General features: G+C 37.7%; 1 protein-coding gene across 31 annotated transcripts in view; it reads left to right on the top strand.

Moving 5' to 3' along the window:
* Positions 1–27,550, top strand: part of SOX6 (SRY-box transcription factor 6) — a 719,303-nt gene that overhangs the window by 129,053 nt on the left and 562,700 nt on the right. For 28 of the 31 annotated variants that reach the window (XM_070384013.1, XM_070383997.1, XM_070384007.1 and 25 more), the window contains exon 2: positions 16,182–16,254. The gene's annotated coding sequence lies outside the window, so the exon portion shown is untranslated. Of the gene's footprint in view, positions 1–8,400; positions 8,536–16,181; positions 16,255–19,371; positions 19,406–27,550 lie in introns of those variants that run through there. The other 3 variants (XM_070384001.1, XM_070384009.1, XM_070384010.1) reach the window with 2 other exon arrangements.

Genomic DNA, 27,550 nt, shown 5'->3' with positions numbered 1-27,550 from the left:
CAACGTGTGATGTTGCAAAATCATGCATGGGTAAGACATGCATTTAAAGACCACTAGTTTTTAAAGTAACTGACTATAAAAAGTTCATTGATATTCAGGTTTCAGATTCTATATTGCAATTAACCTTAGAGAAACTATTACTTGTCAAATTTTGATATAGTATTAAAGAAGAATAGCTACAATTATCTCAAAAGGCTATTAAAACACTCTGCCTCTTTCCAACTCCATATCTATGTGAAGATGGATATTTTTCACATACTTCTGTCAGACCAACATATCACAACAGATTGAATGCAGTAGCACTGATGAAAATCCAGCTCTTTTACTGAACCAGACGTTTGAGATATTAAAAAGTGAAAAACAATGCCAGTCTTCTAAATTTTTTGTTTTGTAAAATAATCTTGTATTTTAAAGTTATGTTATTTATGTTACTGTGTAATAAGCTCATCACTAAATTATTTTTATTTATTTTATTTTAAATGAATTAATAGCTATTTAATTTTTTTCTTAGCTTTAGTTTTAGATATAATAACTATTGATAAATATAACCATAGCTCTTTGGGACTCTGAACAATTTTTAGAAATGTAAAGGAGTCCTAAGACTAAAGAGTTTGAGAATCACTGAATTAGATGATCGCTAAAGTTCATTCCCTTAAATCTATTTCTCATTTCCACTGTATAATCATAAGGGATTTGATTTAGGTCATACCTGAATGGTCTAGTGGTTTTCCTTGCTTTCTTCAATTTAAGTCTGAATTTGGCAATAAAGAGCTCATGATCTGAGCCACAGTCAGCTCCTGGTCTTGTTTTTGTTGACTGTATAGAGCTTCTCCATCTTTGGCTGCAAAGAATATAATCAATCTGATTTCGGTGTTGACCATCTGGTGATGTCCATGTGTAGAGTCTTCTCTTGTGTTGTTGGAAGAGGGTATTTGCTATGACCAGTGCATTTTCTTGGCAAAACTCTATTAGTCTTTGCCCTGCTTCATTCTGTATTCCAAGGCCAAATTTGCCTGTTACCCCAGGTGTTTCTTGACTTCCTACTTTTGCATTCCAGTCCCCTATAATGAAAAGGACATCTTTTTTGGGTGTTAGTTCTAAAAGGTCTTGTAGGTCTTCATAGAACCGTTCAACTTCAGCTTCTTCAGGGTTACTGGTTGGGACATAGGCTTGGATTACTGTGATATTGAATGGTATGCCTTGAAGCTGAAACTCCAGTACTTTGGCTACCTCATGCAAAGAGTTGACTCATTGGAAAAGACTTTGATGCTGGGAGGGATTGGGGGCAGGAGGAGAAAGGGATGACAGACGATGAAATGGCTGGATGGCATCACTGACTCAATGGATGTGAGTCTGAGTGAACTCCAGGAGTTGGTGATGGACAGGGAGGCCTGGGGTGCTGTGATTCATGGGGTCGCAAAGAGTCGGACACGACTGAGTGACTGAACTGAACTGAAAGTTCGTTCCAGCTAGCAATCTTTACAACATTTAGCCATTTTAATTTAATATGTTTCCTGTAAGATTTCTCAGCCATTCCATTCTGAATGCTTGTCAACATCCCATCTAAATTGTGGCCCTTAGCACTGAAATTATATCGAAGATGTAGACTGAGGAGCATAGAATATATAAACAGGCAACTTGCAGTTATTCAGTGGCCTATTTGTGTCCAACTCTTTGCGACCCCATGGACTGAAGCACGCCAGGCCTCTCTTTCCCTCACTATCTCCCGAAGTTTGCCCAAGTTCATGTCCATTGCATTGGTGACACCATCCAGCCATCTCATCCTCTGACACCTTCTTCTCCATCTACCCTCAACCTTCCCCAGCATCAGGGACTTTTCCAATTAGTCAGCTCTTCAAATCAGATGACCAAAATACTGGAATTTCAGCTTCAGCATCAGTCCTTCCAATGAGTACTCAGGGTTGATTTCCCTTAAGATTGACTGATTTGATCTCCTTTCTGTCCAAGGGACCCTCAGAAGTCTTCTGTAGCACCACAGTTTGAAGTCATCCATTCTTCTACACTTTGCCTTCTTTACTATCCAGCTCTCACAACTGTACGTGACCACTGGGAAGACCATTGCCTTGACTATACTGACCTTTGTCAGCAGAGTAATGTCTCTGATTTTCAACACACTGTTTAGGTTTGTCATAGCTTTCATGCCAGGAGGCAAATATCTTCTGATTTCATAGCTACAATCACCATCTGCAGTGATTTTAGAGCCCAAGAAGAGGAAATCTGTCAGTCAGTTCAGTTCAGTTCACTTGCTGAGTTGTGTCTGATTCTTTGCAACCCCATGGACTGCAGCAGGCCAGACTTCCCTGTCCATCACCAACTCCCAGAGCCTGCTCAAACTCATGTCCATCGATTCAGTGATCCCATCCAAGCACCTCATCCTCCATTGTCCCCTTCTCCTTCTGTCTTCAATCTTTCCCAGCATCAGAGTCTTTTCCAGTAAGTCAGTTCTTCGGCCATCAGGTGGCCAAAGTCAAAGGCTTTGGCGAAGTCAATAAAGCAGAAGTAGATGTTTTTCAGGAATTCACTTGCTTTTTTTATGATCCAATGGATTTTGGCAATTTTATCTCGGTTTCCTCTACCTTTTCTAAATCCAGCTTGAACATCTGGAAGTTCATGGTTCACATACTATTGAAGCCTAGCTTGGGGAATATTGAGCAATATTTTGCTAGCGTTTGAGATGAGTGCAGTTTCGCGGTAGTTTGAACATTCTTTTGCATTGCCTTTCTTAGGGACAGGAATGAAAACTGACCTTTTCCAGGGTGTGGCCACTGCTGAGTCTTCCAAATTTGCTGGCATATTGAGTGCAGCACTTTCACAGCATCATCTTTTAGGATTTGAAATAACTCAGCTGAAATTCCATCACCTCCACTTGCTTTGTTCATAGTGATGCTTCCTAAGACCAACTTGAGTTTGCATTCCAGGATATCTGGTTCTAGGTGAGTGATCACACCCTTATCTAGGTCATTAAGATATTTTTTGTATAGTTCTGTGTATTCTTGCCATCTTTTCTTACTATCTTCTGCTTCTGTTAGGTTCATACCATTTCTGTCTTTTATTGTGCCCATCTTTGCATTAAGTGTTCCTTTGGTATCTCTCATTTTCTTGAAGAAATCCATAGTCTTTCCCATTCTGTTGTTTTCCTCTATTTCTTTGCATTGATCACTGAGGATCAATGCTTTCTTATCTCTCCTTGCTATTCTTTGGAACTCTGTATTTGATGGGTATATCTTTCCTTTTCTCCTTTGCCTTTAGCTTCTCTTTTTTTCTCAGGTGTTCTCAGAGAACCATTTTGCCTTTTTGCATTTCTTTTTATTGGGGATGGTCTTGATTCTTCAGGAGCTCTGTCTATCAGATCTAATCCCTTGAATCTGTTTGTCACTTCCACTGTATAATCGTAAGGGATTTGATTTAGGTCATACCTGAATGGTCTAGTGGTTTTCCCTATTTTCTTCAATTTAAGTCTGAATTTTGCAATATGGAGTTCTTGGTCTGAGCCACAATCAGCTCCTGGTCTTGTTTTTGCTGACTGTATAGAGCTTCTCCATCTATATTCTCCATCATCAGAATATATCAATCTGATTTCGGTATTGACCATCTGGTGATGTCCATTTGTAGAGTCTTCTCTTGTGTTGTTCGAAGAGGGTGTTTGCTATGACCAGTGTGTTCTCTTGGAAAACTCTGTTAGCCTTTGTCCTGCTTCATTTTGTATTCTAAGGCCAAACCTGCTGGTGCTCCAGGTATCTCTTGACTTCCTACTTTTGCATTCAAAAGATGAGAAGGACATCTTTTTTGGATATTAGTTCTAGAAGGTCTTGTAGGTCATCATAGAACCATTCAACTTCAACTTCTTCAGCATTACTGATTGGGGCATAGACTTGGATTATTGTTATATTGAATGGTTTTCTTGGAAATGAACAGAGATCATTCTGTTTTTTTTTTTTTTTTTTGAGATTGCACCCAAGTACTGCATATCAGACTCTTGTTGACTATGAGGGCTTCTCCATTTCTTCCAAGCGATTCTTGCTCACATTAATAGATAGAATGATCATCTGAATTAAACTTGCCCATCCCAGTTCATTTTAGTTCACTCATTTCTGAAATGTCAGTGTTCACTCTTGCCATCTCCTGTTTGATCACTTCCAATTTACTTTTATTCATGGACCTAACATTCCAGCTTCCTATACAATATTGTTCTTTACACCATTGGACTTTACTTCCATCACCAATTACATCCGCAACTGGGTGTTGTTCTTGCTTTGGTTCTGCCTCTTCTTTCTTTCTGGAGTTATTTCTCCACTTTTCTCTAGTGGCAGATGGGCATCTATGGACCTGGGGAGTTCATCTTTCATACTGTTCATGGGGTTCTCAAGGCAAGAATACCAAGTGTTTTGCCATTCCCTTCTCCAGTGGACCACGTTTTGTCAGAATTGTCCACCATGACCTGTCTGTTTGGGTGGCCCTACATGGCATGGCTCATAGTTTCATTGAATTAGACAAGGCTGTGATCCATGTGATTAGTTTTCTATGATTGTGGTTTTCATCCTGTCTGCCCTTATCCTGTATGGATAAGGATAAGGGGCTTATGGAATCTCTCACTACTTCCACCTTTTCTGTCTCTATTTGCCACGAAGTAGTGGGGCTGGATGCCATCATCTTAGGTTTTTTTTTTTTAGTTTTAAGCCGCCTCTTTCACTCTCCTCCTTCACCCTCATGAAGAGGCTATTTAGTTCCTCTTTGCTTTCTGCCATCAGAGTGGTATCATCCACATATCTGAGGTTGTTGATGTTTCTCCTGCCTATCTTGATTCCAGCTTATAATTCATGATGTGCTCAGTGTGTAGATTAAATGAACAGGGTGACAGCAGACAGCCCTGTCGTATTCCTTTCTCATTCTTGAACCTATCAGTTATTCCATATGGGTCCTAACTGTTGCTTCTTGACCCGCATATTGGTTTCTCAGGAGACAGGTAAGATGGTCTGGTATTCACATCCCTTTAATAGCTTTCCACAGTGTATTATGATCCACACAGTCAAAGGCTTTGGTGTAGTCAGTGAAACAGAGATAGATGTTTTTCTGGAATTTCCTAGCTTTCTCTATGATCCAATGAATGTTGGCAATTTGATCTCTGGTTCCTCTTCCTTTTGTAAACCCAGCTTGGACATCTGGAAGTTCTTGGTTCACATAATGCTGAAGCCTAGCATGCATGATTTTAAGCATGACTTTACTAGTATAAGAAGTGAGTTAAATTGTCTGATGATCAGCACATTCTTTAGTACTACCTTTCTTGGGAATTGAGATGAGGATTTATCTTTTCCAGTCCTGTGGCCACTGCTGGGTCTTCCAGATTTGCTGACATATTGAATGCAACACTTTGATGGCATCATCCTTTAAGGTTTGAATAGTTCTGCTGGAATTCCATCACATCCACTAACTTTATTAACATCAGTGTTTCCTAAGGCCCACTTGGCTCTCCAGAATGTCTGGCATTGGGTGGCTGACCACACCATTGTTTAATCTGGTTCATTTGGATCTTTTTTGTAGAGTTCTTCCATGTATTCTTTCCATCTCTTCTTGATCTCTTCAGCATCTACTAGGTCTCTACCGTTTATGTCCTTTATTGTGCCCGTTTTTCAGCAAAATGTTCCCTTGATATCTCCAATATTCCTGAAGAGATCTCTAGTTTTTCCCCTTCTGTTCTCTTCTAGTTTTATACTCTGTTCATCAAGAGGGCTTCTTGTCTCTCCTTGCTATTTTTTGGAAATAATGCCTTTAGTTGGATATATCTTTACCTTTCTTCCTTGGCTTTTCCCTTCTCTTCTTTCTTTCAGTTTCAGTTCAGTCACTCAGTTGTGTCCGACTCTTTGCTGCTGCTAAGTCGCTTCAGTCGTGTTGACTCTGTGCAACGCCATAGACGGCAGCCCACCAGGCTCCTCGTCCCTGGGATTCTCCAGGCAAGAACACTGGAGTGGGTTGCCATTTCCTTCTCCAGTGCAGGAAAGTGAAAAGTGAAAGTGAAGTCGCTCAGTCGTGTCCGACTCTTTGCGACCCCATAAATTGCAGCATACCAGGCCTCCCTGTCCATCACCAACTCCCAGAGTTCACCCAAACTCATGTCCATCAAGTCGGTGATGCCATCCAGCCATCTCATCCTCTGTCATCCCCTTCTCCTCCTGCTCCCAATCCCTCCCAGCATCAGAGTCTTTTCTAATGAGACAACTCTTCACATGAGGTGGCCAAAGTACTGGAGTTTCAGCCTCAGCATCAGTCCTTCCAAAGACGCCCAGGGCTGATCTCCTTTAGAATGGACTGGTTGGATATCCTTGCAGTCCAAGGGACTCTCAAGAGTCTTATCCAACCCACAGCTCAAAACCCTCAATTCTTCGGTGCTCAGCTGTCTTCACAGTCCAACTCTCGCATCCATACATGACCACTGGAAAAACCATAGCCTTGACTAGACAGACCTTTGTTGGCAAAGTAATGTCTCTGCTTTTGAATATGCTATCTAGGTTGGTCATAACTTTCCTTCCAAGGAGTAAGCGTCTTTTAATTTCATGGCTGCAGTCACCATCTGCAGTGATTTTGGAGCCCCAAAAAACAAAGTCTGACACTGTTTCCACTGTTTCCCCATATATTTGCCATGAAGTGATCGGACCAGATGCCATGATCTTCGTTTTCTGAATGTTGAGCTTTAAGCCAACTTTTTCACTCTCCTCTTTCACTTTTATCAAGAGGCTTTTTAGTTCCTCTTCACTTTCTGCCGTAAGGTTGGTATCATCTGCGTATCTGAGGTTATTGATATTTCTCCTGGCAATCTTGATTCCAGCTTGTGCTTCTTCCAGCCCAGTGTTTCTCATGATGTACTCTGTATAGAAGTTAAATTAGCAGGGTGACAATAATTAGCCTTGACATACTCCTTTTCCTATTTGGAACCAGTCTGTTGTTCCATGTCCAGTTCTAACTGTTGCTTCCCGATGTGCATATAGGTTTCTCAAGAGGCAGGTCAGGTGGTCTGGTGTTCCCATCTCTTTCAGAATTTTCCACAGTTTATTGTGATCCACACATTCAAAGGCTTTGGCATAGTCAAGAAGGCAGAAATAGATGTTTTTCTGGAACTCTCTTGCTTTTTCGGTGATCCAGTGGATGTTGGCAATTTAATCTCTGGTGCCTCTGCCTTTTCTAAAACCAGCTTGACCATCTTGAAGTTCATGGTTCATGTATTGCTGAAGCCTGTCTTGGAGAGTTTTGAGTATTACTTTACTAGCGTGTGAGATGAGTGCAATTGTGCGGTAGTTTGAGCATTCTTTGGCATTGCCTTTCTTTGGGATTGGAATGAAAACTGACCTTTTCCAGTCCTGTGGCCACTGCTGAGTTTTCCAAATTTGCTGGCAAATTGAGTGCAGGACTTTCACAGCATCATCTTTCAGGGTTTGAAATAGCTCAGCTGGAATTCCATCACCTCCCCTAGATTTGTTCATAGTGATGCTTTCTAAGGCCCACTTGACTTCACATTCCAGGGTAATCTGACAGAATGTGGTCTACTGGAGAAGGGAATGGCAAACCACTTCAGTATTCTTGCCCTGAGAACCCCATGAACAGTATGAAAAGGCAAAATGATAGGATACTGAAAGAGGAACTCCCCAGGTCAGTAGGTGCCCAATATGCTACTGAGATCAGTGGAGAACTGAAGGGATGGAGCCAAAGCAAAAACAATACCCAGTTGTGGATGTGACTGGTGATGCTGTAGAGAGCAATATTGCATAGGAACCTGGAATGTTAGGTCCATGAATCAAGGCAAATTGAAAGTGCTCAAACAGGAGATGGCAAGAGTGAACGTCGACATTCTAGGAATCAGCGAACTAAAATGGACTGGAATGGGTGAATTGAACTCAGATGACCATTATATCTATTACTGCGGGCAGGAATCCCTCAGAAGAAATGGAGTAGCCATCATGGTCAACAAAAGAGTCTGAAATGCAGTACTTGGATGCAATCTCAAAAACAACAGAATGATCTCTGTTTGTTTCCAAGGCAAGCCATTCAATATCATAGTAATCCAAGTCTATGCCCCAACCAGTAACCCTGAAGAAGCTGAAGTTGAACGGTTCTATGAAGACCTACAAGACCTTTTAGAACTAACACCCAAAAAAGATGTCCTTTTCATTATAGGGGACTGGAATGCAAAAGTAGAAGTCAAGAAACACCTGGAGGAACAGGCAAATTTGGCTTTGGAATACGGAATGAAGCAGGGCAAAGACTAATAGAGTTTTGCCAAGAAAATGCACTGGTCATAGCAAACACCCTCTTCCAACAATACAAGAGAAGACTCTACACATGGACATCACCAGATGGTCAACACCGAAATCAGATTGATTATATTCTTTGCAGCCAAAGATGGAGAAGCTCTATACAGTCAACAAAAACAAGACCAGGAGCTGACTGTGGCTCAGATCATGAGCTCTTTATTGCCAAATTCAGACTTAAATTGAAGAAAGCAAGGAAAACCACTAGACCATTCGGGTATGACCTAAATCAAATCCCTTATGATTATACAGTGGAAGTGAAAAATTTAATACAAAGGTAGGCAAATTTTTGTTACAGGTGTTTTGGAAGGCATTTTGATACTTAAAAAAATGCCTTAGATTATTGACTCTCAGAGTTGGAAGGTCATTTAATCTAACCACTCACTTGAATCTTCTTGCTTAAAAAAAAAAAAAAGGATGGGGATTAAAAGGAGAAATGGGTGTGGTTTAGAGACAGCTTTAAGCAGGATTTAAAAATTCAGCTTGAAAGCTTTTAAAGTCTAATTATGCAGGGAGGTGGCAGTGTTTTTATTTGCTGTTTACCTTTGATCTATAACCTATTTTTGATAGAGAAGGGACATGCTCTGCGAAAATGTTTATGATTTCTTCATTCGATGTCAAGATACTTGTTTGAAGTTGCCTTGTAATTTAGAGGTTTTTCTTTTTGTAACTAATACTAATGCCTTGCTTTTGGTACTAGATTAATAGCAAGTTAGTCTGGATTTGGTGACTACTTTTGAATGTATAAACGATATAGTGAATTTTAGAAATAGCTTTATTGTTCTGGGACAAATTAGACATGTTAAGGATTTAAAAAAATCTAAATAACACCAGCTCATAAGAATAAAAAAGCAAAAATAATCCTAGATCTCACTCAGTGTTAACCTTTTTGTTAAATAGTATTTCACTTTCTGTGCGTGTGTACATATATACATACATATTTGATTTTCTAGTAATATAAATTAGCTCTTATTACACGTTACCTTTTTTTATTCAACAATATTTTGTGACCATCTTTTTGTATCAATACAGATCTAAAAAATAATTTTTAATGAGTACAGAGTAGTGTTATATATATGTACCATAATTTATTTATGCAGGTAATAGGTTATTTCCAGTTTTGGGTTGTTAGAAAATGGTGTAATGAACATGCATATTACATGTATATGTCTTTTAACATTTTTGTGTTTAGTTCCTTAGGATAATTTTTGGAAGTAGCCTTGCAAACTCAGAGGCTATTGATGTTAAAATTATTAATAGTCTATCAAATTACCATTCAGTAAAGTTGTACCCAATTTATAATACATGAAAGTGATTTTTTCCCCATCCTCACAAATGCTAATTTTTCCCAGTTTATAAGATATTTTGCCAATATTGTAGGTGAAAATATTTTATTTATAGTTAGTTGATTTTTAGGGAGACTGTACATATTTTTGTTATTAAACATTACATTTCTTCAGTTGTAGATTTCCTTTTTATATTCGTTGTACATTTTTATATTGAAGTGTTTGTAGCCATGTACTTTTTACTTAGTAAATTAAGAAAGTGAAAAGGATTTGATAGCCAGATAATATGCAGAATGTCAGCTTCATGGTCAGATATAGTAGTCTGTTGTCCAGGTCGGATTATTGTTTGGAAAATCTTCTGGGACAAAGGCCATGATTAAAAAAATATGTTCAGTTCAGTTCAGTTCAGTTGTTCAGTCATGTCCGACTCTTTGTGACCCAATGGACTGCAGCACGCCAGGCTTCCCTGTCCATCACCAACTCCCAGAGCTTACTCAAACTCACGTCCATCCAGTCGGTGATGCCATCCAACCATCTCATCCTCTGTTGTCCCCTTCTCCTCCTGCTTTCAATCTTTCCCAGCATCAGGGTCTTTTCAAATGAGTCAGTTCTTTGCATCAGATAGGCAAAGTATTGGAGCTTCAGCTTGAGCATCAGTCCTTCCAGTGATTATTCAGGACTGATTTCCTTTAGGATGGACTGGCTGGATCTCCTTGCAGTCCAAGGGACTCTCAAGAGTCTTCTCCAACCCACAGCTCAAAACCATCAATTCTTCGGTGCTCAGCTTTCTTCACAGTCCAACTCTTGCATCCATACATGACCACTGGAAAAACCATAGCTTTTTAAAAAAATTTTATTGTATTATTTAACTTTACAATATTGTATTAGTTTTGCCATATATCAACATGAATTCGCCACAGGTATACACATGTTGCCCATCCTGAACCCTCCTCCCTCCCCCCTCCCCGTAGAGGGACCTTTGTTGGCAAAGTAATGTCTCTGCCTTTTAATTTGCTGTCTAGGTTGGTCATAACTTTTCTTCCAAGGAGCAAGCATGTTTTAATTTCATTACTGCAGTCACCATCTGTAGTAATTTTGGGGCCGCCCAAAATAAACTCTGTCACTGTTTCCATTGTTTCCCCATCTATTTGCCATAAAGTGATGGGGCCAGATGCCATGGTCTTAGTTTTCTGAATGTTGAGTTTTTAAGCAACTTTTTCACTCTCCTCTTTCACTTTCATCAAGAGGCTCGTTATTTCTTCATTTTCTGCCATAGGGTTGGTGTCTTCTGCATATCTGAGGTTATTGATATTTCTCCCAGCAATCTTGATTCCAGCTTGTGTTTCATCCAGCCCAGCTTTTCTCATGGTCCAAATAAGTTAAATAAGCATGGTGACAATATACAGCCTTGACATACTCCTTTACTGATTTGGAACCAATCTGTTGTTCCATGTCCAGTTCTAACTGTTGCTTCTTTACCTGCATACAGATTTCTCAGGAGGGAGGTCAGGTAGTCTGGTGTTCCCATCTGTTGAAGAATTTTCCACAGTTTGTTGTGATTCACACAGTCAAAGGCTTTGGCATAGTCAATAAAGCAGAAGTAGATGTTTTTCTGGAACTCTCTTGCTTTTTCAATGATCTAGAGGGTGTTGGCAATTTGATCTCTGGTTCCTCTGCCTTTCCTAAAACCAGCTCAAATGTCTGGAAGCTCACGGTTCATTTACTGTTGAAGCCTGCCTTGGAGAATTTGAGCATTACTTTGCTAGTGTGTGAGATGAGCAAAATTGTGCAGTAATCTGAACATTTATTGGCATTGCTTTTCTTTGGGATTGCAATGAAAACTGACCTTTTTCCAGTCCTGTGGCCACTGCTGAGTTTTCCAAATTTGCTGGCATATTAAATGCAGCACTTTCATAGCATTATCTTTTATGATTTGGAATAGCTCAATAGGAATTCCATCACCTCCTCTAGCTTTGTTCATTGTGATGCTTCCTGAGGCCCACTTGACTTCACATTCCAGGATGTCTGGCTCTAGGTGAGTGATCACAGCATCGTGGTTATCTGGGTCAGGAAGATCTTTTTTGTATAGTTCTTCTATGTGTTTTTGCCACCCCTTCTTAATCTCTTCTGCTTCTGTTAGGTCCATACCATTTCTGTCCTTAATTGTGCCCATCTTTGCATGAAATGTTCCCTTTGCATCTCTAATTTCTTGAAGAGATCTGTAGTCTTTCCCATTCTATTGTTTTCTTCTATTTCTTTGCAGTATATTTATTTGTAAATTGAGGTGTAATTGACATATAGCATTGTATTAGTTTTAGTTGACAGTGTCATTTTGTTTATTTACAAAATTTGTGTTTGTATTGTCAAGTTCAATCTTTATCCATGATCAATATTTTCTGAATGCATGAATGAACTAGCAGAGGAATGGAATAATCCATGGTGATTGGGTGTTCTGAAGATTCATTTTACTAAAACATTGTGATTTTCCAGAACAGATGGTATTTCCATCTCTATCTTCTTACTTTTTTGCTGTTCCTCAGGACCAAAGTGGCCACTGGAAAAAAACTCTGGAAATGTTTTTTCAGCTTAAGCTAGTCTATTAATAGTTCTTAAATAAGTAGCTTACTTCAAATTGTGTACTAATTCTTGTGAGTTAATTCTTAATCCTTTGCTCATCATAAAATGTTGCTTATTTCTAAATTCTCTACAGAATAAAGTATGCTTTAAAGTCTATTTCTAAATTTTATTGGAGTATAGTTAATTTTCTTTCATTTTTTTTTGTTAATTTTCAACGTTGTGTTAGTTTCCGTTGCACAGCAAAGTGATTCAGTTCTGTATATACGTTTATTCATTCTTCCTTAGATTCTTCTCTCATGTAGGTTGTCCCAGGATATTGAGGTGAATTTCCTGCACTATACAGTGTGTCCTTGTTGGTTATCTATCTTACACATAGTAGTGTGTGTGTGTTCAATCCAGGCTCCTGAGTTATCCCTTCCCCCTAGGAATCCCCTTTGGTAGCCCTAAATTTGTTCTCAAATCTGTAAGTCTGTTTCTGTTTTGTAAATAAGTTCATTTTATATTTTTAAAAATTAGATTTCACATATGAATGATCTCATATCGTATTTGTCTTTCTGTGACTTCCTTCACTTAGTATTTATTTTTATAAATGAACTTGGTAATTTTTGAAGTTTATACTTTTTAACTTGTTTGCTACAAGATTCATGGTATAAATCAGTTGATAATGAAATTCATAGTTGCTTTTAAAATATGCAGCAAGACTAGATTGATATGACAAATGAGATTTATTGATTTCATATTGACTCATATTAAAGTATTGTTGTTTGTTCACTAAGTTGTGCCCGACTCTTTTGTGACCCCATGGACTGTGGCCTGCCTGGCTCCTCTGTCCATGGAATTTCCCAGGCAAGAATTCTGGAGTGGGTTGCCATTTCCTTTTCCAAGGGACCTTCCCAACCCCAGAGATTCAACCTACATCTTCTGCATTGGCAGGCAGGTTCTTTACCACTGAGCTACCAGGGAAGTCCATGTTAAAATGTTATTTGTCCTAAATCTCTGCAATCTGACTTACTCTAAATTTAAAATATTTCCAGAGTTAGTAATCTTAACTACTAAAGAGTCCAGTGATTCAAAAAGCTAGACATGTCAGTCACAATATTTTATGGATGCATTTTATTTTGAGAAACGCTGGGCTGGATGAAGCACAAGCTGGAATCAAGATTGCTGGGAGAAATATCAATAACCTCAGATATGCAGATGACACCACCCTTATGGCAGAAAGTGAAGAAGAACTAAAGAGCCTCTTGATGAAACTGAAAGAGGAGAGTGAAAAAGTTGGCTTAAAGCTCAACATTCAGAAAATTAAGATCATGGCATCCAGTCCCATCATTTCATGGCAAATATATGGGGAAACAGTGGAAACAGTGGCTGACTTTATTTTTGGGGGCTCCAAAATCACTGCAGATGGTGATTGCAGCCATGAAATTAAAAGATGCTTACTCCTAGGAAGGAAAGTTATGACCAACCTTGATAGCATATTCAAAAGCAGAGACATTACTTTGCCAACAAAGGTCCATCTAGTCAAGGCTATGGTTTTTCCAGTAGTCATGTATGGTTGTAAGAGTTGGACTGTAAAAGCTGAGCGCAGAATTGATGTTTTTGAACTGTAGTGTTAGAGAAGACTCTTGAGAGTCCCTGGGACTGCAAGGAGATCCAACGAGTCCATCCTAAAGGAAATCAGTCCTGGGTGTTCTTTGGAAGCACTGATGTTAAAACTGAAGCTCCAATATTTTGGCCACCTGATGCGAAGAACTGACTCATTTGAAAACATCCTGAGCTGGGAAAGATTGAAGGCAGGAGGAGAAGGGGATGACAGAGGGTGCTATGGTTAGATGGCATCACCGACTCAATGGACATGAGTTTGAGTAAACTCCAGGAGTTGGTGATGGACAGGGAGGCCTGGCGTGCTGCAATTCACGGGGTCACGAAAAGTCGGACACACTGAGTAACTGAACTGATACTGAACTGATTTATTTTGTCCTTCATTGTTTCAAGGCAAATGAAGAAATGGGATGTATTGTGGATGTTGCATAATTCCAATTTATACTTTTTTAGGATAGTTGCTAGAAACACAGGTGAGATCATTTTAAAAATATGTGAGTGCTTAAGATCCCTTTTGGGTTCTTCCAAAGTTTAGGCTTTTAGATAAATATCATTGTGCTGGAGATTTATTTCTTGGATAACTTAATAGTTATAATTTATAATTCAGGGTTGGATAAAATGTCAGAGTAGCTTATATCAGAACCAGCATTCTTTCCTGGCTTTGACTAGGACACAGCGTGTATCTGCACAGGGTTGTCCCTATGTGGGTTTAGGTGGTGTCCCACCTGAAACTGTTCTCTTGAATCCTGAAACATCAGAAAGCCATGAGGAGGGAAAGGGTGTAATACCAAAAATAATTGATAGAACTACCTTCCTCTGGACAGACTCTCCTGTACTTCTTGCGTCCATAGAAATAATGAGTTGTTGGAAACTGGTGAAACTGGATTGGGGAAGCCTGAGTCATCACTTCCTACTAGAGGAGGAGGTCTGGTGAGGAAACCTAATCGATGTCTTACTCATGGATATTAAAGCTAACTAAATGCCCAGGACTTTATTACTTATCAATCCTGACTAGAAAATTGAATAAAGTATATGCATCACTTAGGCAAAACCATGTTATAGGAGCTGGGGAAGGGCTGAATTGTATATTTATTTCATGTCTCAACTTAATTCCAGATCCCAGTACCTAATCTATCATGACTGAGGGTGGGAGGAGAATGGGGCAACAGAGGATGAGATGGTTGGACCCCATCATCGACTCAATGGACATGAGTTTGAGCAAACTCAGGGAGATAGTGAAGGACAGGGAAGCCTGGCATGCTGCAATCCATGGGATTGCAAAGAGTCAGACATGACTGAGTGACTGAAGAACAACAGCAACAACAACAATAATCTATTATGGCCATTTGTGGTATAAATGCAATGTTGGAAGTAGTAGTTCCTATAAATGATGTTGAACGAGATCCATTTTTGTCTTTACTTTTTTTCTAAATGAATTTTATTTAAACCTAGTTAGCTAACTAGATTTAAATCTAGGTTAGTTAACTAACCTAGATGTTTACTGGCTGAATTTAAAATATGTGGATTGAATCAAACCAATTTCCAGAGTCTAGGAAAGTTTCTATCCTAAATTAGGAACCCAAGTTCCATTATTATTTTCAGTTGAACACTACTCATAGCCATCCTCACATTTTGGAAAGAATACAGCTTTTGCAACAAAGTTTCTTTGTTTTCCTTGAACCAAAAATGTGCTGTATTTAGACCAAACAATAAAAATAAACTACCAAACTACCTTCTAATGCATGGGGGTTCTGGAGAGAGGAAACCATAGATATTTAGAGGCATAAAGTGAGTCATTGTGCTAGTTAAAACTTTTTACAAGGCTAGCTCTGTGTGTTTGAGTTGCATCTGTTACCTCTTCAGCCAGAACTAAAGTGTGTGCAAGGAAAAGAATTTTGCATTGAATTGTGGCTCGTACAGAATGCCTTGTATATAGCCTAAGCATCTAAATGGATTCCACATCTTAGGTAGAACTAAAACTGCATCTTTTCTTATTTATTCTACCTACAAGTTATGTTCTGTTGGACATATCCAAGTTATCTTCTGTGAAGCTAATTCATTTTCACTTGTAGACCTAAATTAATCATGTTTTCAAATGTAACTTGTAAGCCTGTATAACCTTAAATTTTTTCTTGCTTTTGTTTTTACTTATTCATATTTTTAAACACCTACTTTATTACTGACAATATTTTAAAAGTGGTAATGGAGATATTGTATTCTTCAGAGACGAAGAATGAAATAATTGTTTCTTTTGGTATTATCTTGGAAAAAATTGTTAGAGTAGACAACTGCCTGAGTTAAAAATAGTATAATTTGTAGCCAGAATGTATTCTTTAATAAAGCATGTAAATACAATTTACTAATCCTTTTTCATTTCGTTTTCTTTCTAAACTTTCAGGTCACTTTCATGAATTCAAAAGCAATTTACCAGTGATTTCTGGGTGCTGGGGCTGATTTTTTTGTGCGTATTTGTAAGTATTGGTTCATTTATTATTCTTATTACTCTTCTCGTTGTGTAATGAAACAGTTACAGTGTTTTTAAAGTATTATTAGTTTTTTAAAAAGTGTTTTCTTAAAAGGAGTATAGAAGAATATCAGGTGGGAACAAAAAAAAAATCCTCAATTTCTTGTGATTTTCAGTGAAATAACACAACGGCAGGGCCAACTAAAATAGACCGAAAGAATACGCATCTTACTATTTGAAGATGGGGCTCAATTGTAGGAATGGATTAACTTAAAGGGGCTAGTCTATATACACATGAATAATTTACCCTGATAACTTCTGGTTGTCTGGACTTGAAAAGTGCTACGAGCCTGCACTCATTGAAAAGATGTGAGATGATACAGAATTCAAAGAGTTGTCAGTACATGAGGAGATTATGTACTAAGGAACCAAAGACTCATTTAGTGAATGTATAATGTATATCAGAATCGAAGTATTCCTCCTACCTTCTTCACCATCATCAAAATACTATTATATTTTAAATGGTATTTTGAAGAAGAAAGATACTTTTTCTCAGGAAAGAAGGTCAATTTCAAGAAAACAAAAATTGAATGAACTTTGGTCAATGAAAATATTTTATATTGTTATATATTTATTAATATAAATGTATTTTAGAGTATGTGGCAGATATTAAAAATGTCCGTATGTATATAAGATCATATTTAAGTAATTTGAGTTTCAGATGTATTTATGTGTTTGTGTGTGTGTGTGTGTGTGCTCAGTTGCTTCAGTCATGTCTGACTTTTTGCTACCTCATGGATGGTAGCCTACCAGCTTCCTCTGTTCATGGGATTTTACAGGCAAGCATACTGGAGTCGATTGTCATTTTCTCCTCCAGGGATTTATATGTGTACATTGTTGCAAACCATTGGTATATAAGGTGTTTTTTTACATTTGGAAACAACAAAGACAGAGGAAACTTCTTTGTACCCCTCTAAAGGAGCTTTAGGCGGTACACTTCCAGGAAAGTATTTGGAAAAAAGTAATATTATAAATTAGAGTTTAAGTGATTCAGTATTTAATGTGGAGAGCAGTGAAAATTCCTTTGAAATCAGTTTTACTTTTCTTCCAGTAGCAGCATTGATTTGGGGCAGGTATCTTGAACCATCTTAAAAACTAGGTGTGAATATTTAATATAGTTTAATAAATTTTGTATATTTTTAATGCTTTAAGAATAAATAAGATGCTGTTCTTATGAGACTATAAATTCACATTTTATTATTTGTAGACTTAATTCTCATGTAAAACACAAAATATTAAACTCCATGGTTCATTTGGATTAAATATAAGCTTTCAATTTCTGCAAGGTACCATAGTGAGGATTAGGAGGTGAAGAAAATGGAGAAATGTAAAGTATCTTTGAAGGGCTCTTGAGAAAAAGGATGATTCCAAGGAGCTGAGCTTATCCTATTAGAAATCTGAGTGGAGGGAAATAATTTTGAACTTTGTCAAAATAAATTTGACAAATCCCATCATTGTTGCTTTATGCTTTCTTTTACCTCCTACCTCCCTTTTCTCATATCATTCAGTCATTTCTTGTAGTAAGTTTTTAGGATGATTAATTTTTTAAAGCTGCAAACATAAGATAATTACCAGGATTTCAACCAAGATGGCTTTAATTAAAATAAAGTTTACATTTCTCATCACCTCAAGGCTGTATTTCCTGACTTTTTTGCTTCTCCTCTCCTACAATCCCCCAACCAGATATACATAGACTAGCTTTGAACAGAGGTGATCCAATTAGCTGAGATTTTTTTCTTGTGACCTAACAAAGAGAGAGGGCTTTCCTGGTGGCTCAGTGGTAAAGAATTCACCTGCCAACGCAGGAGAATTGGGTTTGATCCCTGGGTTGGGAAGATCGCCTGGATAAGGAAATGGCAACCCACTCTAGTATTCTTGCCTGGAAAATCCTATGGACAGAGAAGCCTGGTGGGCTACAGTTCACAGGTTGCAAAAGAGATGAAAAGACTTAGTGACTAGATAACAACAAAGGAGAGAGGCTAAAAATAGAAAGGGCACTGTGGGTATAGTTTTCGTATGGTTATTTCTGGAGTTCAACTTAAAAAAAAAAACTCAAAAGACTTGTAGTCAGATTAGTCAGATTTTGTCTAATAATTTAAGTAAAAGTCATAGTAATCACATATGCCTAAAGTAATTTTTTTCCAGACTTGAGAATTTCTATACAATAATTTAGGCTATGGCGTTTGTCGTTTCTTTGGTCACTGGTCTCAAGCTTTGTTATGGGCCATCTCCCTTCCAACTGTGGAACCTTCTTATTAAAGAAATGTAGCAGGATACCATGACTAAGATAAGTCAAATAAAATTAACATGGCATCCAGAATGCTTGCATTGTCTTTTAATTATTGCAGAAACTGTCTGCCACTTACACTGAATGTTGAGGCAGCTAAACGTTTGTTTAGTTTACCCTAAAAACAAGCAAATAGGATCAGTGACAGTGGCTTCGTTTAGGAACTTTAATTTCCATATTTTGGAACTGCTTATTTGTTACATGATCTAAGACAGAAAGTTATACCTCATGGCCATGGAAGGTTTCTTAGTAAGGTGTGCAGAAGGTGGTCTGTGAGATAAGAAAGGTGGGATATTGTTTTGCACATCCATAATGAACAGACCACACCAAAGGTGTGTGAGAACCGATTAGAATCTTACCCACGTATATCTACTACCTAGGTTAGAGCAGGAAAACACTGTGAAGGAAAACTGTTATCGTTTCAGAAACTGAAAGCATTTTATTCTAGTTTTTTTTTTTTCTTTCTTAAAAATAAAGCCACCTTTTTCCTTTCCCCAAAATCGGCATTGTATAAGAAGACCTTGTTTTGCATGTTAATGATCGGTGAAAAACATCAACAGCAACACAGAGATAGAACTGCTTTTTCAGATTCCCACGTCTTTTTAGAAATTTGCTAGCAAATTGCCTTTTTATAAAATTTGTCTCTATTCGTGGTTTCTAATAGCAAGATCCAAAATTATTTTATTGTCTAGTATAAAAGATGATTATTGCTTAGCTCCATGCTTCAGTTAATAATAACAACAATATCTTAATTTGGTATAACACTTGCTTTTGCAGAGATTTAATTGGCCAAATTTCATAAAACTCTGAGGTGAGTAGGAATTATCCTTATTTTTGCAAAGTAGCAGGACTCAAACTGAGGGATTTAGTATAAATTTAGTGCTTTTTCCATAACACCAATCTATCCTCTTTCAGAGAGTATTGTAGGTCTCTTTCTCTTGTTGTTTGATCACTACCTCAGTCTCTACTTGGTTGCTGTACAAATATTTTTGAAAAGTTTAAGCAGAGTAAGTCAGGGAGGAGATTGTGGAGAGCCATCTACCACTTTATTTCCTCATGTTCCTGGATCATTTGCTCCTCCCTGGCATTTTCCTATCCCCTTATTTCCAAACTCCACATGCTATGTTTCAGCTGAAATTTTTTGAATTGCATAGATTTTTAGGAAACAAACAAAAAGAATCATGAAATCATCTCTTTGTGGTATTTTAAAATGGAGAGAAATTTGTTTCAAACTGAGCATAGCCCAGACCAAAGCTCCTTCAGTGAGAACATCTGTGATTTTAAGGACAAGTAGGTCTAAGTGCATTATCTTTAAAAATATTATTCCAGGCTAATCTTGACATAGAGCAGGTAAATAAAAAAGATGAGCTGTGAAAATCCACAAATAGGGCTTGAATGCCATTTTCCATGACAACGGGAGCTGCCCCATGAAAGCATTAATGCCAGGAATGTAAGGAATTTAAAATTGTGCCTTCTCAGTTTCACAGTTGTGTGCTCATGTTAATTAGAGATATACTGACATTTGGAGTATCTACATTAATACATACAGCTACTATACATTTGTGAACTGTGGCCAGAAATCTACTTTAATTGAAAGCAGTTTGCTAATTTGAATGTGTATATCCATTACATTTTAAGCTTTTAAATTTTATATACTGGTGCCCTTAGATACTTGCTCTTTCTATTCTCTCCACTTTCTGTTTCTAATTTATACCTGAAAGGACAGCCTGGTCTATTTTTAATCTCCTAGTGGTGTTTTCGAGCAATATTGATGGAATTTTGAGAAAAAAAGGTTTTTAAATAGTGTCCTTATATTTGCTGTACTTTGAATCTCTTTTCACTCTCTGACTCTCTAAATTGTTGGTTTTTCTTGCAAACTTTTAAGGTGGCCTGCCACCGAAATAAGGTAGGATTTAGGTTTATGGAATTTGCTTCACTGGCTATATTTAAGTACTAAAGAACTACTCTTCATGGTCATACTATGGTTTTAGCCAGAAGAGCCCAGTTTTAGAGACGCTGATGAGATGAACAGTGAAGAGGCATTCTGATTTTTCTAGTACAGCTGAGTTTCATCCTTCCTCTTGATGTCAAGCCGTGTATCTTAATTTTTGATTTGTAAACATGTTCACAATAGCTTGATGACTTCTTGAATCATCTTTAGCCATAGAGTTTTAGTTTGTCTATCTTAAAGGAAAACTTTGCATCTGTTTTTTTGAAAGTTTGTGTTTCTTAACAACCTGCCTGTCAGGATTTTTAACCCCATTGTTTTGTCCTTTTTGTCTAATGAAACTCCCACACTTACTTTTTGGATGAATCTCTGTGTATTTATTACACAAGACCACTTAGAAAGAAACTTCCTTTTTGTATAACCAGAATAAACTGCTCTAAAAATTTGTAATACTCTGGACTTATTTCATTAAACCATTTTACTGGCACCATTAAACTACTAAGACCTGGGACCATTAAAACTTACTCAGTACTACTATTATTATTATTATTGTGGCCTATTTTACCCTTTATTAATTTTTTTTACTGTACTAAGTTCCTCTGCTCTTTATTTTTCCATGTTACTTACTACATATTGTGCCATCACAGCACATTTGGTAATTTCGAGTTAATTGCTCAATTATCAGTGATAGTCATGAAGCTCTGGAAACATGTGCAGTGGAGGATTTTAAAAATTTCAAAATAAGTTGGTGTGTCATAATCTTAAATGTGAAACATGCCAATATCTGCAGTCATAAAAATACACTGCCTGAGCTAGGCATTTCAGGGAAGGCAAAAACCTACTCTTAAAATCAGGGCTTTTGTCTGGCACTGAAGTGTTTCATCTTTGCTAATTTCAAACAACGTATCTAAATTTGATCTTGGTTTCCTTTTCAACTCTAAAAACTTGGTTGTGATAATAAGGGAAAAGGGAAGTAAAATTGTATTGATTCTGTTTGAATGTTTTAGTGGAACCTCACAATCACGATATTTGCTGTCAAGTGGAATTTGGGGTGAGGTGGATCCATACTGGATGTCAGTCAAGGAAGCTGACTTACTAAAGAAGCAGAGTGGTCTCTTTATAATGTTTCTGCACTCATTAAGGCAATCCTCTAATCAGAGGACAGTGTTTCAGTGAAGATAATATGTCGATGATTTATTTACATTGAGAGACCTCATGAGAACAATGACACTTCGGGGACTTTTTCTGTGTCTTACACAGTAATATTCTCAGATGCCTTCAAGATAATTTTACATTATGGCAAAATAATTATTGTAACTCTTTTGGCAACTAGGCAAACTATCATTAAATTTTGCATTAGTATTCAGTTTAGGGTTTGCTCTAAACTAATATAGTGCCAACAGCTCTTTTTTAGATGCTATTATGGTTCTTTCACATTTTTATAGAACTGTAGTAAAGCTGAATTTACTGGCTACATTTGAAGGTGGAGTAGAGCTGCACAAGAGTCAACATTAAAGTGATTCAGTGCCCAATGGAGAAAAATTCTTCTTAACTTGAGATTGGAAACAATGTGGGGCTTGAGGGCAGTTTGCTAAGAACAGCTAATAAATTTGAATATTCCTCCCAAAAGCTGCTTTCTGAACTTTATAACCAAGAAGATAGGCTTTATCATCTTCCAGTATTCTTGCATACACTTTGTTAATATTTAAAGGAATTAAGTACATTATGGAGAAGGGGAAATAAAGCCATAATTTGAACTGAGTGGTGGTCTCAAATACAGGGAAGCAAGGGAGTGTCCATAAAAGTACTAATTATGCACAGATTCCTACTAGCTATTATTTTGTAATACAATAATCTTTAAGATGAGAAATATTGTCATGTTTATAATTCAGGAAAAAATAAAACCACCGATTTATTCAAGCATTTAGAAATATTTTAGCAACTACTCAGTTTGTAAAGATTGAATAATCAACAAAATCTAGAGCATTTTGTTGTACGTTTGTCTCTATATATAACTTTCAGCACATAGTTTTATCTGAAATACATATTTTATGTTATCATGGAGTATGGGTATAAATGCTTGTCATTTCACCACATTTTTGCTCGTGCCGAAGATTAAAATGTGAGTGAAATATTTCCAGTAAAGATAAAAGCATTTTCTGCATTCTCTTTCTCCCTTCCTTCATCTCTCTTTTCCTTTTGCCCTGTTCTCTGCCTCTCTCTCTTCATATTTCTTACTGGAGTTTTTCAAAGACGCAAGGCAATTATTATGTAAAAAGGTTAATTTCCTAAGCATTATCTCTCATCAATGACTGGCAAAAAAGACTTACCCTTAATGTTTAATCAGTCAAAAAGTCTATCCACATGATAAAATTCTTGTTTGTATTATTATTTGCTTAGCAGGTACTTTCAAGAGGAAAAAAGATGATCACTAACCTAAGGATTTAAAAATTGATTTGTTATGGAGAGTTTATGTGGGTGGAGTTTTCTTTGAATACAGACTTACTGGAGTTAGTTCTTTCTCTTTCTTTTCAACTCACACAGTTTTATATAAGCTTAAGTGAATGAATTCATTAATAAAAGCAGATTTTCTATATTTATTTCACCTTTGGGCTCTTTTATACCTTTGGAAAGCACAAATACAACAAAATGGTATGTTGGACACTTAATTATTATTTTTACCTTTTTGACCCACCTATGGTAGATAATTAAGCATTAGCATCAATGGACTCCAAGTCTGTACCCCTATAACTGACTACATTAGTCAGACTGTAGATTATTTTTTCTTAAAGCTATGGCAGCTGGTAACAAGCCTATGACTTGGTTTCAGTTATTACCACTTGTGTTCTGAGTTTCACTGACCGTCGTATAGAAGAAATACAGATGTTGTTCTCTTGTGAATGTGATTTTTCTTCCAATTATTACATATATATGGCATCATCAATTATAATGGGTTAAGGTGAGATTGTTGCACATAATTTGATACCTGATATAGCAAGTATCAAGTGCATACTCATTGAATGGTTGACAACTTTAGGAGATTCTGGGCTTTGACCCTCATAGTGGCAGTGTGTGGAAGCTGCTGTTGATTTTGTGACTAATTACAAGAATTTTTTCTTGGACTTGCAGTCACAGAATAGATAGCTGCGAGGCAATATCTGGGGGAAGGCTGAGAAAGTAAAGCATGGAAAATGTGGGTATAAACTAGAGAGCTGAGTTTCAAAAAACTTTGAGGGTCTGGACCTTTCTGAGGAGAAGATATGGTTGAACAAATGGGAGAAATACCCTTCCCTCCAATTTTACTGCAGTAATTGAGAAGAAGAGAAAAAAGGAGAGAAATTAGTGAAATAGGAACTGACTGAAATAGATTTTTATAAAATCATAAAATGGATTTGAGGACTGATTTTTCAAGATGCAGAAATATTTGTTTGGATCTGACAATAGTAATTTAAAAGGGGTTCTGTAGTTCCCTGCCCCCCGTAATTATTTCAGTTTTATTGATTTCAGTTCAGTGCATTCTAAGGACAACAGTAGGAATTTTAGGAAATAGCTACCTCCCTGGGGCGGGGGGAGGGGAGAAGGCAGAAACAATGAGAACAGTTTTGCTTTATCTGGGTAAAGATTACTATAGATATATATGAAAATAACCATTTATGTATCACTCTTCTTATTTTACACGGGAGACCTTTAGAAAGGTTTCATGGTAACCATGACCAAGTAGCATCCCTATGTCTTCCAGGACAAAGAATCACATGAAGTAGGTTTCAATTATGGTATATAATGTTTTTAGTTTTGGACAGTGGCAAACTCTTTGAAATCACACTTCCATACAGTGACTTTTAGTGTGATGCATCTTCCTTTCCTTTCTCCTTCTACATCCCTTTCCTCTCTTCCTTTCTTTCCCTCCATCCTTTCTATCCTTTCTTTCAATTAGAGATAGTTTCTTTTCAATTAGTATGTATGCTGCTTGCCCACCTGTAAAATAATACATAACATGTGTTCCTTAAGCTGTATGCAAGGTCACCTTTTTGATTGAGGACTAAAGAATCCTCAGTGGATTTCTTATATGAACTAAGAGCACTCTCATTTATTGTATACAATTAAAGAAACTGAGGAACTGTTAGAATTAGTTTTACTATTGTGAAGTGATGATCATTCAAAAGAAATTATAATCTTTTATTGACTCAGCAGTTTACTAAACCTGAAGTGAAATTTGTCAGATTTTAAGGCATGTTGAGTGTTTGCTTACTAAGAACAAGATAAAGGAATATCGTGGTCTAAAAGGAGAACTTTTAAGTTTTCAGAAAGTCTTCCTGCAGCGAGATACTCTGTGCAATTGTGTACTTACAACCTGAAGGGAAGTCCTTAGTTGTGTTTTTCTGGCGAGTCTTTCACATAAGATGCATTCGTCTCAGTTCTTGCTATGGGTTGTTTCTTGAGAATAGTTTGATTTAAGGTTAGAGGGGGTTAATTATCCCATGCAACCGAAAGGAAACATTTACAAATTATCTCAAGGATACTAAACAGGAGATGAAATCCAGATATTCCTGGAAGAAAGTTGTGGATCGACCGAAGTGATGATTATAGAGAGCACTGACAGAGTAACACGCCGTGCATTAGTCTGTAGTGTCTGGAGTGAGCAGACTGACACCGTCCCCCAGCAGCACCTGCCAGTGCTCTAACATTTCCCAGTTTCTCTGTCAAGAGAGGAAGGGGAAGGAATCAAGTGTCTATATTTGGTAGAGTTTCCCTGGTGGCTCAGAGGTTAAAGTGTCTGCCTGCAAAGTGGGAGATCTGGGTTCGATCCCTGGGTTGGGAAGATCCCCGGGAGGAGGAAATGGCAACCCACTCCAATATTCTTGCCTTGAGAATCCCATGGACAGAGAGGAGCCTGGTAGGCTACAGTCCACGGGGAGCCCGACTGAGCGACTTCACTTTCACTTTCTTTCACTAGGTTAAAAACAGCTGTGTGTTGTTGAACACCTGTGTTTTCTAGGCATTGGGCAAGGCACTTCTACCTGTTATCTTTAATCCTTTTAACAAATCCCTCAAACCCCTGGTACTTTTCTCTAAATTCTGATGTATTTTTTTACCTTCATAGTAGTTATCTTGTTTTTGTATGTTTATTAATGTTTATAGTTTTCTTCACTAAACTATGAGCCCTGTCAGGGCAGATACCATGACTATTTTGTTCAAACCTGTACACTCAGTTTCTAGCACAATGTGTGACACATACTAAGTTCCTAGTAGATATTTGTTGAATAAATAAGCAAATGAGCGACAACAACAAAAGATAAGGGAAAGATGCAAGGAATGAAAGGCAGAAAAAGGCAGAGCTGGGATTCAAACACAGTTCATTTGATTTCAGATTACATCTCTTCCCACTGTAGAACATCAGCATGGTTTTACTTTATCTGGAATATTATTCTTGATTATATCCTTAACTGATAAAATTTTCCTAAGTTCTTAGAGCACTTCAAACCTGTTTACATCTTATTCTGAGACCTCTTACATCTTACCCTGAGACTGAATGCCATGAAAAAGGCTGTCCCATTTTTTTTATCATTCTGTTGGAATATCGCAACTGTTCTATGCTAACAATTCTCTCCAGAAATATAGGTTTCATAGTCTAGATTTTTTGGTTTCTGTTCCTCCTATACAAAGAGAATGCGCTTCTTTCTCTTCTGAGACTGATCCTTAATTTCGATCCTTGTGCTAGAGTAATTGTTACATGCCTTGCTGAGTTTTTTTACTTGAGAAGACTTGTGTCACTCTAATTAGAGATAGCTTGTGGGAGGAGTCAGGCCAACCCAAGGAGCTCCTATCCTGGCAGGTGCCAGGCACTGGGGCTTGGTTTGGTCATTCAGCAGTGACCTCTTTCCACTTAGTTCAGTTTTATTGCTTGAATTTTTCCTTTACAAATATCATTGTCAAGAAGTTTTTTTTTGTTTAAACATTGGTATTTGCATGACACTATCAACTATTTCATTTCCTTTTATTCCTAGTGTCATCTTTTAAAAAGCCTTATTATGTCCTTCCATCTGTTTTCCAGGATGGGAGGAAATGTAAGAATGTAGAGAGTAAATGCAAGATTCACCTAATCTCTTTCCACCTCATGTAAAAGGTGTCATTGTAGTTAGGCTTTCAGCGATGCTATGTAACCTTGAAAGTATACATTTTTAAGGCTGTATAGATGTGGTTAGTTCAAACAGGAATGATGTATCTCCCAGGTATATTGAATGGTATTTAAATCTTGATGTCAACTTAAAGAGCCCTATATAAATTCCCAAGGAGGGTATAAGAAACAGATTTCTGTGATGTGAAGCTTCTTGGAAGCTCTGACCATCTGAGAATCTATCATTTGAAGCAGTCTGGCCTACTTACAAGTTAGCATCTTGTAGTTAAGTATCTTGTTAGTAAAGAGTGATCCGGAGAAGGCAATGGCACCCAAATCCAGTACTCCTGCCTGGAAAATCCCATGGACGGAGGAGCCTGGTGGGCTGCAGTCCATGGGGTCGCTAAGAGTCGGACACGACTGAGCGACTTCACTTTCACTTTTCACTTTCATGCATTGGAGAAGGAAATGGCAACCCACTCCAGTGTTCTTGCCTGGAGAATCCCAGGGATGGGGCATCCTGGTGGGCTGCTGTCTATGGGGTCGCACAGAGTCGGACACAACTGAAGTGACTCAGCAGCAGCAAAGAGTGATCTGAGCCATTAGAGTCTTCACATTAGATGGTATAACAGTGGTCAATGTGATGTCCAAGTTGCCCTCTGAAAACTCTTTAAAGGAGATCAAACCAGTCAATCCTAAAAGAAATCAACCCTGAATATTCACTGGAAGGACTGATGCTGAAGCTGAAGCTCCAGTCCTTTGGACACCTGATGCGAAGAGCTGACTCATTGGAAAAGACCCTGTTGCTGGGAAAGACTAGGGGCAGGAGGAGAAGGGGGCAACAGAGGATGAGATGGTTGGATGGCATCACGGACTCAATGGACATGAGTTTG

This window comes from Bos mutus, chromosome 15, assembly GCF_027580195.1.
Source record: "Bos mutus isolate GX-2022 chromosome 15, NWIPB_WYAK_1.1, whole genome shotgun sequence".
NCBI lineage: Eukaryota > Metazoa > Chordata > Mammalia > Artiodactyla > Bovidae > Bos > Bos mutus.
This window is presented reverse-complemented; position numbering and strand designations above follow the sequence as displayed.